This window comes from Chionomys nivalis, chromosome 3 (genome assembly GCF_950005125.1).
Source record: "Chionomys nivalis chromosome 3, mChiNiv1.1, whole genome shotgun sequence".
NCBI classification, from domain to species: Eukaryota; Metazoa; Chordata; class Mammalia; order Rodentia; family Cricetidae; genus Chionomys; species Chionomys nivalis.
In genome coordinates, this window is record NC_080088.1 from 45,274,565 (window position 1) to 45,290,646 (window position 16,082).

Here is a 16,082-nt window from a genome sequence, read left to right on the forward strand (position 1 = left end):
GGGCCTTCAGCCGAAGAAGTAGGGGCGGGGGGAAGTTTAGGAGTTGAGGAAAGAAGATTAAAGAGCGCGAGGAGGTAACGCCAAAAACTCTAATTTGTTGTGGGGCGGGCGGGAGGGAGGGGTGTGTGCCTGCGGAGCGCGGCCGGGCGTCTGCGAGTCGTCGGGAGTCGGGGGTGGCGGGCCTCGGAGGAGGGGGCGGGGTGGGGCCGCGGCGCGAGTTCCGAGCCGCAGCCCGGGGCTTCGGCCCCGCCCCGTCAGCCCTCCCGCCGCCCCTCCTCGCGCCCTCCCCGCGGCCTCGCGCGACCCTGCGGGGAGGGTCGGCGGCCAGCTCGGGCGGGGCGTCCGGTCGCTGCCACGGTGTCGTGTCTCTCTCTCCTCTCTTCCCCGCGCCTGGAGCCGCGGCTTTCCAGAAGAGGAGCTGAGGGGCACTGGCCGGGGCTCCGGAGCTGTTGGCGCCGCCGGCTCCCGCCCCTCTCTTCTCCCTCCCCCTCTCCCTCCCTCCCTCTCTCCTCCCGTTCGCTGTCCGCCCGCGCGGATGACCGGCTCCTAGTGAACCCGGGGCGGGACGGTTGGCCCCGCCCGCTCGGCTGGCTCCGCGCTTGGCAAGAGATGAGCCCTGTCCTCCTCTCGCCTCTGGGCTACTTCGAGAATAGTTAGGAAAAATGTTAACGGTCTTTCATACCTTGAGACACAAAACAACAAAAACCAGCCCACCCCCAAATATTGGGGGGGGGGCGTTTGAAGTTCAAACGTGGTCTTCTTAATTGTTTTTAATGCTTTTCTCTGTGTGTGGCTCTCTGGGTCCCCTTCAGCCCCTCCCCTTCCTAAGGATGCAGAAGAGGCAGGAGGCAAGGATTTCGTAAAAGTTATATTGATAAACACACTTGCACAAGCATATGTTAGGCGCACACACAGACTATAAACATTAGCGAAAAACACAATATGGCGTACAGCTACACTACCTAGCTCGGTAATCCGATGATCTCTTACTCCTAACCGGGTCAAATGAGGTCGGCCGAGGCATGACAGGTCTCTAGCAGAAAGCTGAATGGGATAGGAAAAAATTTGGAAGCCTGTGGGTGTGTAGTACTGTCCTCAGAATCATTGGCCCAGACTTGAGTTGAACATGTTACCTTTGTAGACAGGGAAAATTGCCTTTACTATTTTTTAAACACTAAAAGTACCGAATGTGACTAACGTGGAATGTTTTCACTCTGGCCACGTGGGAATCTCTGCTGATCAGAATCTCAGAGTATACAGTGTTTTCAAGTGAACAGTGTTCTGAGTTACTGATGCAACTTGTTGCCTTTGAAAAACTTAAAAAAATACAAATATCGTTTTGTGGAAAATAGTGTGAGCTCTGAATTCGAGGAGTCACTGACAACTTAAATTCCCAGATAATTTGCTTTTGTTTCTGGTTCAGCTCCTGTCTCAAGGACCTTTTTCCAGATCCTGGGAATAGACCCCACCCTCTCTGCCTGTCCACAAATGTGTGTGACATGTCAGGATTTGACTGCATTCTGTAGTTTTGCTTTACAATTAAGTATAACTCGGCTCATAGGAAACGGAGGAAGAAACAAGCCAACAAACAGGTCACTGAGTCTCATCCCCTTGCTCCATGGAATTCTTACTAACTCATCCGAGTCCATACACAGGTAGTAGTACATGGTGCTACGCCAGTGCCATCGCCTCTTCAATCCTCCCAAGCAAGGTTTCGAATGGTTGTTGAATCCCTGCTGGTTCCAGTCTGTCCTCTAGCGTAAGATCCCAGGATTGGGGTTGCAGAGCTTTATGTTTGAGGACAAATGGTACTGAACAGATGAAGAGTAGAAAAGTGAAGTTTTCTGGAAACGGCTGAGCGACTTAGTCAGGCAATGGGGTATTTTGGGCTTTGATTTCAGGTCTTACAATGAATGACATGCACGCCTTTAGGTGTCACGATCAGGTGACAGATATACTGCCTACCAGACTCCAAAGCAATGATGCCCTTTCCCGATTTACTTCTAATGTTGTTGGGCTAGAGAAAGAAGCTTACAAATGATTAAGAATTACCCATTTCATGGAAGTTGCCTTTATATTTATCTGTCTAGGTAGGCCAACATTTTGGGACTATCACTATACCAAGAAAATAGAGATACAGATGTGGTGTTTATTGGCTAGGTACAATTTGAAAGTAGTGCAATGATGGAGGAAGAGAGGCATTTTATCCTGAGAGCTAGAGTAGTGGCTTAGGACTGTTAGATTTGATGTCTGCCTTTTTCCTGTTTAGGTGGAAAAGTTTTGAGACACATTGCCTATTCCCGTTTGCCTATAAAAATTTGATTCCTTGATATAGGAAGAAAATAGAGGAGAAAAATCATTTTAAATGAATTATTTTTGTGTCATTTGTGCAAGTTTTCAGGAGACTTTATAGACAAATGGACTTCCTAAATGAAAGCCTAGACGGAATAACGAGAGCATTTTAGAAAAACAATAAAAGCTACAACTAAATTCTTGTAAATGATTTATAACAAATGAATTTTAAATTATTTCAAATCTCTTCAGGTTAAGTGGTAAGGAGAAACTTCTCAAACATTTGTGATATGGAAGTGAACTAATCCTGTTTTTCTTACATGGGTGGCGGCAGCATCAGCTCGTGGAAGACAGTTCTGGATACTTGAGACAGTGAAGCAAAGGGTAGATTGTTGGCCCTTGTGGAGCTTCATCATCATGCCCCATACTGCTATATACTCCACATCGCTAAGAGATTTTTTTTTAAATAGTTAAACTTCAGAAATCTAGCTGCTTTTGTGTTTTACAAACTAGAGTTTTAAAAAACTTAACAAGTTTGAAGGTGTAGAACATGTTTACGATTGCCAAATAATAGAGGAAGAACTCAGTTTATTTAAATTATTTGTGGTCTTTGTTATTGTGGAATATTTTCATAAAATTTCAGCAATCTTTGACAGATAGGGATTTTAAATCATTCATAATTTTGATCATGTCTTTGGAATAAATGGAATTTTGCTTTGCAGTAAAATCTTGTGGCTTCACATTTACTGTAAAGTTCCTATGTAGCATGGTCTTGTTAGCAGAGTGATAAAACAGATCCTAAAGTACATGGTAATTTTTTGCATAGGATTTATTCAAGGAATGTACTTGAAAAATCAGGTATATCAATCTTTTGCGTTGTAGTTTTAGTAAGGGAATATAAAGGTTTTAGCTAACTATAGGTCACTGCTTCTTGCTGGTATGTGTACACATCCTTGTATATACTTGGCTTACATAAGAGGGCTGAGGAAAAAACCAGATTTTAAAACTAGTAGAATCACTTCAGCTGAATTTTCTTGTAGAGGAGTGGTGAAAAGAATGTTAAAAAACTGTTTTCCTCATTCTAGTAGGAATGGTTGATGAGTGTGTGTATATGTGAGTATGCGTTTACAGATGAATGGTTTATGAAGAAAGACACAGTGTAGTGCTGGGTAAACCCTCTCTTGCCCTGTGGTCCTTGACATGGAATGTTTTCAGTGTTATCAAGTGATTTTGTTTGACACAGTTTGTTGGTTACCAGAACTTTTTTGTGAGCACATAGAAACACAAGCTAATTAAATCTCTGTAAATTTTATAATCCTTTGGGCTAAGATGTTATTGCGGAAGTTTTAAAAGCATGACTACCAGGCAGTGCATAAAATGAATGAAAACTAAGATGAGAAGCTTGTGGAGCTGGAGTCTGCACAAGATGATTGGGACAAAAGATAAGATCCTGACATGTGTCAAGTTTTATAATAAAATCAACATGACTAATTGTATTAGAATTCACATTTCTAAGGTAAGTCTAAGTCTGAGTACAGTGCATTTTAAGTCAAAATTTGGGGTGTTATTGGCTAGACATAGTCATTTCTTTGCCAGAGATACTAGGCAGTGTGAGGGCTAACCATCTGTCAAGTGATAGAGACAAAGGGAGGTTTTAATATACTAGTCTAAAATCTCTACAAACTTGTTTTGAATTGTATTGTCACTTTGTTTTGGCCTTCATACTCTGTATTGAGTGTGTACTGGGTCAGTGACCTCACTTTGTTTTATGAACAAACCATTCAAGGCCAGATAAGGTTATTGTCACAGCTGATGAGATCTAGAGGCAAGATAAAATATGTTTTGATTTTGCTTTCATGTAATGATCAAAAACTCACAAGTGGTTTGGCCACCCGCTAGCAATTATACAAATGATTTCAAACATGCTTTTTTTCACCCATCCAGTCTCAATTTTGGGTGTCTTAATTTTTTTTTCTTTATAGAGTCAAGCTTTATATTTAAGCAAATTCCTGAGCTGTTTGGAAGAAAAAAAAGTAGCAATAGGAATCCAGATTGCCTGTTTTAGGTACAATATGGTGTGATGTGAAATTGAAACAGCAGATTGGTGAGAAACTTCAGTTTCAAACAAATATAAACTAGTTTGTTTAGTGAAATCATACACAAAACAGTCTCTATTGACAGGGCAGCATTATTATTTTTTCCCAGTAATTTCTATATCTTGAGGTCACCTTGGCTCTTAGGTCAGCAGCCTATTTCTGAAGTACCATCTAAGGAAAAGATGTCTTAATATTGCTGTTTATAATGATATACTTAGATATAGCAGGCAAGAAATTATTTATAGCAGTGCTGATTATATCAATAAAAATAGCAATATTAATACTGAGTGTCAAAATCTACTCTTGACAGTATGAAGTAAACAGAACTATAGTCAAACAAAGCAGCCAGCCTGCCTTTATTGTCAGCTCATGAATATGCACTTCAGGAAAAATATACACACAGTTTAGAGTTGAGTATACTAAATCTCTTTTCCATTGCTTTTGATTTTTATTTTTAAAGAAAAATTTTTTTGTTTAACAAAAGACTAAAAAGATTGGTATTTTTAGATTTGCATTTCTTGGTGTCCATTATCATGCTATCATTGGTAAGTTTCTTGAGATTTGCCTATTTCTACTTTGGGGCTTTTTTATAAATGATCAGAAATTCATTTTCTCTGTACCTTCATTTTTAGAATTCTGATTGCCATTGTAAAAGGAGCCATAAGAGCCTCTAATGATTGACAAAACTAAATCAAACTGGCCATTGTATTTATATCTCACCCCTCCCTCCCTCCCTCCCTCCCCTCCTCTCTCCCTCCCTCCCTCCCTCTGTCCTTCCTTTCTTCCCCTCTCTCATGGTACCTCCCTTCTTTATTCCCCCCCTTGCTTCCCCTTTTCCTTACCTTCTTTCTTACCCAGCCCTCTCTTTCTCATGCTCAATACATCTCTAGCTTTCTTTAGACATTAGAGATGTCCTTTTCTGTGGTTTCTATTAAACATATATATGTTTTATATATATATTAAACGTATATATGTGTGTGTATCTATATATACACATATAAGTTTTCATTAATATACGTATATATGTATGTATGTATATATAGATACACACATATAAATTTTCATTAATTCTAGCCAATTTTGGTCTTTTAAAATTATTTCCCTGTTAATAGATAGTTAAGTAAAATGTTTTAATTAAATTCAGAAGAGGGTTTTATTTAATTTATTTATTTAATTTTATTAAGCTATACTTTTTTCTCTCTTCTCCTCCCTTCTTCTCCTTTCCCCTTCAACCCTCTCCCATGGCCCCCATGCTCCCAATTTGCTCAGGAGATCTTGTCTTTTTCTACTTCCCATATAGATTAATCTAGTATGTCTCTCTTAGGGTCCTCATTGTTGTTTACGTTCACTGGGGTTGTGAATTGTAGGGTGATTTTCTTTGTTTTATGTCTAAAAGCCACTTATGGGTGAGTACATATGATATTTGTCTTTCTGGGTCTGGGTTACCTCACTCAATATGAAGTTTTCTAGATCCATCCAGTTGCCTGCAAATTTCAAGATGTCATTATTTTTTCTGCTATGTAGTACACCATTGTATAAATGTCCCATATTTTCCTCTTCCATTCTTCGGTCGAGGAGCATCTAGGTGGTTTCCAGATCCTGGCTATGACAACGAGTGCTGCTATGAACGTAGATGAGCACATGTCCTTGTGGTATGATTGAGCATCCTTTGGATATATACCCAAAAGTGGTATTGCTGGGTCCTGAGGAAGGCTGTCAGAGGAGGACTTTAAAACTTATGAAATTATCTGCCTTTTCAGTCCTTCTCATATTAAACTTTAATTCTTTTACATCATTGCATATGGTCAAAAATCTGGATATCTTGTTAGTAGAGGCTGCTGTTGACTAATTGTATGACCTTTGGCATGTTCTGTTATATGTAATATGTCTCAAAATAGTGATACTTGCTTTCAAAAACAGCACACTATAAATGTAGATACAATATTAGTTACTTGTTATCTTTTATAATAAGTAAGAATAAATTTATAAATTTTTCTACAAACTCATTCTAGTTCAGGAAGCTACATTAATAATAGGATTTATTGATTATTCTTTGTATCCAGCATGAAGTTGCTTAATTGAAGAAAGATGGCAATAATAGAATGAGTTATCTAGCACTCATTTTCTAATTCTATACAATAAATGTCTCAATGAATAGATACATATCTTCAAGGAAGAAAGGTGAGTTTGGCTTTTATACCCGTACTCTAATAATTGAGTATCTAAGCCCCATTTCCATGTTGATTTTATTTAACTTGTAATGTTTAATTATTGTATTTGATTTTCGATCCTACATTATACCCATCCAGGAATAGATTCACATAAGAGGAATGATAATAAAAGTAAAGAAATCTGATTTTTTTTGGTGTAGAATAGTGGAAAGAATCTGTGATAGAAAAGGCTTTGAAAACACTACATTGTTGTATACTGAAATATCACTGCTTGTAATTCATGTGAAAAGAATTAATAGATCATTGTTTTATAATAACCTTGGGGTTTTCATTTAAAAGTTCAGTCAGTTTCTTTAATTGACATATATTTCTTTTGTTCGTATGAATGGTTATGAGAACTTAAAGCTATTAAACAACACCTATTTACAAATGCAAACATCATTTGCAGAAATACATACAGTTCTGAATCCTTCCTCTTTCCTACACCTGTCCACACTTCCAATGGTTCCTGATTACTAATCATGGAGCATTTTACAGTCATTTCATAGGGCCATTTACAGTAACTTTTCTAATAGGAGTTTCAAGAAAAATTATGGATCAACCATGTGGTTCAAAAACTGGTATGTTTTGATGTGTGTAAATGTTGAAAAGATAATTGTGATTGAGAGAAATATTTGGGAACATTAAATGAAATTCTACACATGTATTTTAGAATTATTGTAGATGTGCCTGAAGAAGATAAGCAGAATTTTTAGTGGCAATCAATCACATTGAAAGGAAAATTAAGTTTTTATTCTCATATTAAATGGTGTCAATAAAAATAACCACCATAACCCAGATCCAGAAGGACAATTATATATACTCACTCATAAGTAGTGTTTATACATAAAGCAAAGAAAACCAGCCTACAAATCACAATTCCAGAGAACCTAGACAACAATGAGGACCCTAAGAAAGACATACATGGATTTAATCTACATGGGAAGTAGAAAAAGACAAGATCTCCTGAGTAAATTGGGATCATGGGGACCATGGGAGAGGGTTGGTGGGGAGAGGAAGAGAGGGAAAGAGAGAAAAATATAGAGTTAAATAAAATTAATAAAAAATAACCATGCTAGCAGTTGGAGTCCACAATATTGAATGTTTACTTTGAGCTGTGCATGGATTGTATCTGCATTCTTTCACATTAATTCCACATTTCTATGAAATAAGAACCTTTATTATCTCACTCATAAATGTAACTAAGGCTAAGAAAGGGAAATGATATTCAAAGTTACATAACTAGTATATAGCAGATATGATTTAAAATTCAAACATCACTCTAATGAATGTAAGCCATAATCACCAGTCTCATTCTGAGTCCAGTGCCTGCCCAGATTAGTGCTGGTAACTTTATGAAAAGCATACTAGGTTTGGAGACTCAAGGGGCAAGACTTGTAAGTAGGAGTATTAGCTACTATGGTAGACTCTAGCTTTACATTTAAACTCTGTAGAATTATGTATTTTGAGAGGGAATTTATCCCATTTGAACAGTAAATGAATTCCATATATACTATCTGATTTGGTTTTATGACTAACAGTGAAGTAATTGCATATTAAAGCAGGCTGTAGAAGCAGGAAAAAGGAAAAACGGAGTACTAGGTTGAAAAGAAAAACTAAATAAACCATTTGAGTAACCAAGAACCAGTGATTACATGAGTCACCTAGAGTTTGCAATACAAAGACATGTTTTATTTTTTATTTTCTTTTTGGGGAGTGGGTCTTGATAACACTAGCCTAGAGTTAGGCAATAAGTTTAATTGCATTGTAGAAAAAAGCAATTTATTATAGTAAGTGGTTTGGTAAACCACCTATTTATTGTCTAATCTGTGTCACCCAATGTTGAACTGTTTCTGGAGGAATCTGTAGGAGTCTGTTTAGAATCCAGTTTTCAAAAGCACTTGTTCGTGAGGTTTTTATGGATATGGGAGGTGAAAGATCTGATATGTTAATTTTATTTAGTTCATTATGAAATTTAGGTTTTGGTCTTTCATCTTTACGTTCACAGAGTTAAACTAGGCTCTGCCAAGCATGTCATCGGAGAGTCTAGAAGTTTTGTATGTACTTTTAGTTTTTCCTTGATGCCATTAGCCAAACGGAGGTTCAGTTCTATTTGACAGTATAATATATATGCTAAATACAATTCATATTATCAGCTTGGATAAAATCAGTGTATATGAGTTTGGATTATTTTGAATAGTCAATGCCAGTGAATGAAAAGTAAAGTACTTACATGATTTTAAGACAGATTTTCATTATGTAGCCACTGACTGGCCTGAAACTTGTGTAGACCAAGCTGTTCCTCAGTTAACAGAGATTTGCCTGCCTCTTCCTCCTGAGTGCTATGATTAAGATCTGTGCCACCATGCCTGCAACATAATCTTTTAAAGTTAATTACTATTTCAAATAGTTAATTCAAACCAGCCACTCATTTATCCTCTTGTCTGTAAGGTACTGCAGGCATCACATGCTTTTCAGAGATGCTGTGCTTATTCTGCTAAGTCTACACATGTTAAGCTCTAACTTTTGAATACTGAGAGAATGAATGGATGAAGCAGCTCCTCTGCGGTTTGACTCTTCCTTGTGACTGTGTTTCAGATGTTTATTCATACTCTGACTTTAGCACATTATGAAATAAAGTGCAACAGTAATTTTGTATGGTTTATCACTGTTATATCACTGAAAAGGTACTGTACTGCTAACATTTTTTTTTTTTAACATCTAACTCATGCATGGCAGCTTTTCTCTTCAGGCTCACTGTGAATGGTACTTTTGTATTTGTTCTTTTGACATACTGTGGTACCTAGTCTTCTTAATGGCTGTGTTGTTTGTATTTTACTATCCTTTATGTAACGAATTTTCAGAGAAGTACCTTTGAAAACTTGGGCTTATAATAAAATTTCTTGTTCTGGAAAGGGGTTATGAACAAAGCATTATTGGGAAGGTAGGCCTTCTTAGCTAAAGGCCAGTATAGGAAAAGTGGACAGATATTCTTTACAGCTCTGATGTTCATTATAAAGTAACTCATTCAGATATTCCGTGTTACAGTTTTGATGCTCATTTTAAAGTACACCAAAGAGTATAAGAGCCAAACGAAAATGGTGATTCTTTTTCTGTACTCTTAGGTGATCTCTCTCTCTCATGTATTTTAGTGTTTTGCTATCCAAAATAGGACAGCTCTTGTGTAACATAAATTTGATTTAATTTGGTGTTTCAAGTATAGTTTAACTGCTACCTAACTTCACTTACACCATTTGAGAAAGGTAACATTTAGTCACATCACATTGAGCTGCAGCCTTTTAAGGACACGTAGTGTTTTGTTTATCTTGATAACCTTAGTGCTGTATTGGTACTTGTCACACAAAAGGGACTTGTTGTTGGTCAGAATATTTTACATCTATTTGATGAATGTCTTGCTTAATAGTTATTCATTTTCTTATTTTCACCTGATTTTGGCTCAAATTTAATATTGTGAAAGTTGTCATTACTTCCTATAAACATTCTCAGCTTTTCCCTAGCTAGACAACTTTACACATGCTTATGGTCCCTCATCCTTTTAACTACTTAATGAAATTCTATCATGGCAGAAGTTCCAATAAAAGTTATATTTACTGTGATTCAGAAAAGAAATATATCAGCTATATCAGATACCGCCATCAATGGTAAGGCAAATCTACTTGGATCAATTCAGGATATTGTGTGGGATAGAGTACACAGCATTACGTTACCTACCGATTCAAGGATGAAACCCAAATTTCATATCCGACATGATTCCTATCTAGATAGTAGGACAATAAACCACAGTACTTTGTGCCCTTCAGAGACTGCAATTGATATTTTGAACATTTTATATGAACTTTTAAATTCTTAAACAAGAAATGGCTACAAACTTTCATATAATTAAAGTTTCTCACTAATTTCACTCTATTGTCTGAGTTACTTAGAAACTGGGTCTAGTTAGACACCTTATCATTTGTGGTATTAAGAGAGCAAAAATGGGGCTGGAGAGATGGCTCAGCGGTTAAGAGTATTGCCTGTTCTTCCAAAGGTTCTGAGTTCAATTCCCAGCAACCACATAGTGGCTCACAGCCATCTGTAATAAGGTCTGGTGCCCTCTTCTGGCCTGCAGGCATACACACAGACAGAATATTGTATGCATAATCAATCAATAAATATTTTTTATTTTATTTTATTTTATTTTTTTATTCTTTTTTAATTAAAATTTCCACCTGCTCCCCGTTTCCCATTTCCCTCCCCTCCTCCCAAATATTGCCCCCTCCCCCCAGTCCCCTCCCCCTATCCCCACTCCTCTTCTCCTTCCCCCACACCTTTCCCCCTCCCTCTCGATACTGAAGAGCAGTCCAAATTCTCTGCCCTGCGGGAAGACGAAGGTCTTCTATCTATGTCCAGGAAGGTGAGCTTCTAAACAGGCTAAGCACCCACAAAGCCAGTTCATGTATTAGGATCGAAACCTAATGCCATTGTCCTTGGCTTCTCATCAGCCTTCATTGTCCGCCATGCTCAGAGAGTCCAGTTTCAACCCATGCTTATTCAGTCCCAGACCAGCTGGCCTTGGTGGGCTCACAATAAATCAGTTCCATTGTCACAGTGGGCGGGTGCATCCCTCGTGGTCCTGATTTCCTTGCTCATGTTCTCCCTCCTTCTGCTCCTCATTTGGACCTTAAGAGCTCAGACCGTTGCTCCAAATTGAGTCTCTGTCTCTACCTCGATCCATCGCCAGATGAAGGTTCTAAGGTGATATGTAAGATATTTATCAGTATAGGATAGGGTCATTTCAGGTTCCCTCTCCTCAGTTGCCCAAGGTACCAGCTGGGGACATCTCCCTGGACACCTGCGAACCCCTCTAGAGTCAAGTTTCTTTCCAACCCTAAGATGGGTCCCTTAGTTAGGATATATACTTCGCTGCTCCCGTATCCTCCCTTCCTATATCCTTCCTAAATATTAAAAAATATCCTTCCTAAATATTAAAAAATATTTAAATATTTTTAAATAAAAATATTTAAATATTTTTTAAAAAAGAGAGCAAAAATGTAGTTAATGAAAACAATATGGAAGGTGAAGTCATGTGCACCATGTGGGGACATTTGAACATCTGTATAGTGAAGTCATGTGCACCATGGGGGACATTTGAACATCTGTATAGTGAGTGGCATCTTTTTTCACATGTGCAGGACTTGCTAAAGCATTTGGAAAATTTATCTGATTGCCCAAAGTTAAAATTTGTTTTTCTCCTAACTGAATTCATAGAAAATTGATTTGAAGTTGTGTTCAAAACAAAAGATAATTTTGTCCTGGAATAATTAAGAGTGGGATTCCACTAACGTTCGCATAGGATGTTTAGTAGGTGTACTATATTTTGAGATCTGTTTTGGAGAGCGTATGGAAAGCACATCATTTTTTTTTTTGTTTTATACTGTATTCAGGAATGTGCTTTGCAAGGAAGCTGCTGATCTGAGGGAACAGTTACAACACTATTCAAATACATTTCAGGTCTGTAGACTCCACCTCACTCCCAGACGTCTGTCTGTCTGTGGATTTGAAAACAAGTTGACCTGTACATGCATTTCTTCCTTTTCATCTCCAGTACGAGATGCGTCTTTCTGAATGCACAACTGACATGGCTCTTTGGGCAGAGTAACAGTATTTTGAACATTTTCTTCCTTCAGTTGTGTGAGCAATTAAGAGAAACATGCTCAACCGGGTGGTGGTGGCGGCGCACGCCTTTAATCCCAGCACTTGGGAGGCAGAGGCAGGCGGATCTCTGTAAGTTTGAGGCCAGCCTGGTCTACAAGAGCTAGTTCCAGGACAGGAACCAAAACTACACAGAGAAACCCTGTCTCAAAAAAACTAAAAATAAAAAAATAATAAATAAATACAGAGAGAGAGAGAAAGAGAGAGAGAGAGAGAGATGCTCAGTGTACATAACAAAAAACAGCAGACATTGGAAGAAAAATTTGGGCTTCAGAATCCTCTGAACTGCTCTGATCAGTCTTCATTCACGTTAAGTATTCAAATCTCCCACCCTTCAATAGCCAAATGGCATCTTTTCTGTCCCCAATGCTAAGCAAGCAGAGGTAGATGAGCAGATTGTCTTCCATGTGCTTTGCCAGGGAATTGTCTGCTTTTCACCTTTGTGCTATTTCTGCCATTTAGAGTACTCCAGCTATCAGAGTTGAGAGCCAGTGAGATGGCAAGCTAGCAGATCGCAGCACATGGTAGCAAGGTTAGGTGGGACAACAGAGCACACACCTCAAGTTACTGCTTCCTGTTGGCAAAAGTAAGTGAAACTCGAATCTGAAAAACAACAGCAACAAAAAAAGACCACCAAAAAGTATTCAAGTAATGAATTTTAGATACTAAGAAACATCTCGGTTGAATAAATCAATGAATGAGTTAAAGAACAGTGTCCTTTTAAAAATAGGAATTAGTGAACTAAAAGGGCAAATCAGGAGATGTATCAAACTTCATAGAGAACAAAGATAAAATGTGGAATCGTGAATAAAGATGGTCAAATTTGGAGGCTCTTGAAATACAGCTTGTGAGCACTAAGAACTACAGAGGGGAAGTTAGAGCTGCTAGAGGAGGGTGCATAGTCAATACTAGAGTACTGAGCACTAAAGCACTCAGCAGTCCGAGACCTTCAGGAGCCCTGTGTGGTTGAAAGGGCTTACTGATTTGTGGTCTTACCTGAAAGAAGTGTGATACTTTAAGGGCAGTATGATAAAAACACTACATTTTAAAATGTGTGATATGACTCCTAAAGAGAAAGGGCAGATTTTTACAGAGGGGAGAAGTAGCAGAGTCTATAGGACTTGATGCTGCGTGACCAGTGCAGGAATCAGGAGACAGTGCAGCGTCATTTCCAGACTGCAGATTCACAGAGAACACTTCTGATTATACCCACCTGGAAAGTAATGGAACAGAAAATATCTGAGGCAAAGGAAGGATGGCCAGACAGAGTAAGAAAGAGTCTTTAAAACATGAAATCAATAAAATGGTCACGAAAACAGGAAAAACCAAATTCTAAAATTTGCTGTTTAGAAGGATCAGTATGATATAGAAACTCAAATTGCTTTAGTTCACTGTAAACTATGAACATTGATACAAGAATAGAAACCAGATACCAACTGGAATAAAAAATGAGAAATGTGGCAAGATTATAGGAAATAGGTAATTTTCATTTAATTTAAATTATTTAAGGCTGTTGAAAAGTATTTGAATCTTTTCATTTCATGTACTACTTCATTTTGATAAAGAATGTACAAAAATTATAGTTGAATTGTAGTTGAATTTTCTCATAGAATTTAATGTAAAAATCTAAGTAAGATACTAATGAGTAATACCAGCATCAGATCAAAAGAATATTAGAATGGTTCTTAGAAGATTTATATAGGTAGAAATAAAAATATGACTAAGCAGTGGAAACATATCATGCTAATTGATTACAATGATAAGAATAATACCTTTGCCGGGAGGTAGTGGTGCACACCTTTAACCCCAGCACTCTGGAGACAGAGACAGGTGGATCTCTGTGAGTTCAAGTTCAGCCTGGTCTACAAGAGCTAGTTCCAGGACAGGCCCCAAAGCTATAGAGAAACCCTGTCTTGAAAAAAAAAAAAAAACCCCCCAAAAAATAAATCCCCAAAAGAACAATATCTTTAAGACAGCATGTTATTGTTTACTTTCTGTCTTCCCATGAGAGGACTTTAAAGCTATTAGTTGTCCTCTGGTAACCACGTTAGCTATACTGTATAAGGTTTTAAACAATTTTTCCATTTCATTGATTGCTGGGTTGCTTTTTATCTGGGAGTATTTTTTCAAATATGTAGTTCAGTTTTTAGCTGTTTTGAAAACAAAATTCTAATTATGATATTCTGTAGTCAGAGAACAAAACAATCTCTTTTCTAAAATAAACAAATATTAGGATATTACTCCTCTCCTAATTTGGACATATTGATATGAACAGGACAGTATATGAATATAGGAAAATATTTTTAATGTTCTTTTGTCATTTAGTTTTGGTGGGTCAGATTCTTACTCTGTAGCCCAAGCTGCCCTAAAACTATGTAAATGAGCCTGGTCCTGAACTCATAACAGTCATCCCACCTGAGCCTACTAAGTGCAACACCGTTCTCGGCTTAATGACTAACCTTCTAAAATTTGTGTTCATTTATCTGTTGTCTTTTTAAAGTTGATTTTTTTCTTCTTCTTTTTGGTTTTACAAGACAAGGTTTCCTCTGAGTAGCCCTGGCTGGCCTTGAACTACGAGATCTGCCTGCTTCTGTATTGCAAGTGCTGGGATTAAAGGTGTGTGCCACTAATGCCCTGCAAAAGTCAAATTTTGCACTTGCCATTTATAAGCGTAGGTAAAATCTTTACATCATGCTGCATTTTTCTTGTCACTATTTTGCTCAGTATTTAATTACTGAGATTGATCCACACTGTGCATAATTGTAACTCAAAGTTTGCTTTCTCTTGAATATAGAATGGGTGACAGATTCCCAGTGTACTTATCACCTGTCTTGTTTCTAGCTTCTTTCCGACATTTTCAAGTAATTTTCTTTGTTCTGCACTTAGACTAGAGATGCTGTTCTTAGGTGTGTAATGCTTGATATTACAAGTGGTTGTCATACTGCTTTTCTGAAGTCACGTCAATCATTTGTATGGTCACTATTGGTACACATAATATTCCTGTTCATCTTTATTCTTTTTGTCTTATAGTCCTGTCAGAATTTTAAAATTTTACCACTTACATGAATAAAACACATCCATTTTGGTCTTGATTTAAATTTTCTACTTAACAATTTGACTGTGAACACTTTTTTTTCCTCCAGAAATGATTGCGCATATTTTCAGCTGTTTTTATTGTATGTATCTTTCCTATTAGTTTGTGTGAGTTCTTTATGTTCTGGATACTCTTTCTATCTCTTAGTTTATATCTTGTCTTTTTATATTCTTTAGCGTATGATAATTAGTAGAAGTAGGTCATACTTACGGTCTTTCATGGTTGATGTTTTTTCTGCCTTTTAGTAAATTATTCCCTGAAGTTGATTTTTGTACATTATATAGAAATTATAATAGTTTTCTAAAGGGAAGCACATCTCTGGCTACATTTGTTGTTGTAGCCTTAGTGAGTTGCCTTACTGTCTTTTGTGAGTGTCTGTTCAGAAAAGGCTTCTTTTTTTGTGTTCTTGGTTGATTGACTAGCCCTATATCAGCAATACAAGTGCTTAAGTTAATAAGCATTTATAGCCAAGCGGTAGTGGCACATGCCTTTAATTTCATTATTCCAGAGACAGTGGCAGGCAGAATTCTGAGTTCAAGGCAAGCCTGAACTATAGAGTGAGTTCCAGGAAGCTCAGAGAAACCCTGTCTCAAAAAAAAAAATTAATAAGCATTTGTAATAAGTACTTATGTATATAAAGACAAATGGCTCAGAATTTTAAAATTTTTCTTTTCCTTG

At 37.6% G+C, this 16,082-nt stretch overlaps 1 protein-coding gene across 5 annotated transcripts in view; it reads left to right on the top strand.

The window, feature by feature from the left end:
- Positions 1 to 10: 10 nt before the first annotated feature.
- Positions 11 to 16,082, top strand: part of Zbtb20 (zinc finger and BTB domain containing 20) — a 795,981-nt gene continuing 779,909 nt past the window's right edge. For all 5 annotated transcript variants that reach the window (XM_057764033.1, XM_057764039.1, XM_057764031.1 and 2 more), the window contains exon 1: positions 11 to 74. The gene's annotated coding sequence lies outside the window, so the exon portion shown is untranslated. The remainder of the gene's footprint in view (positions 75 to 16,082) is intronic.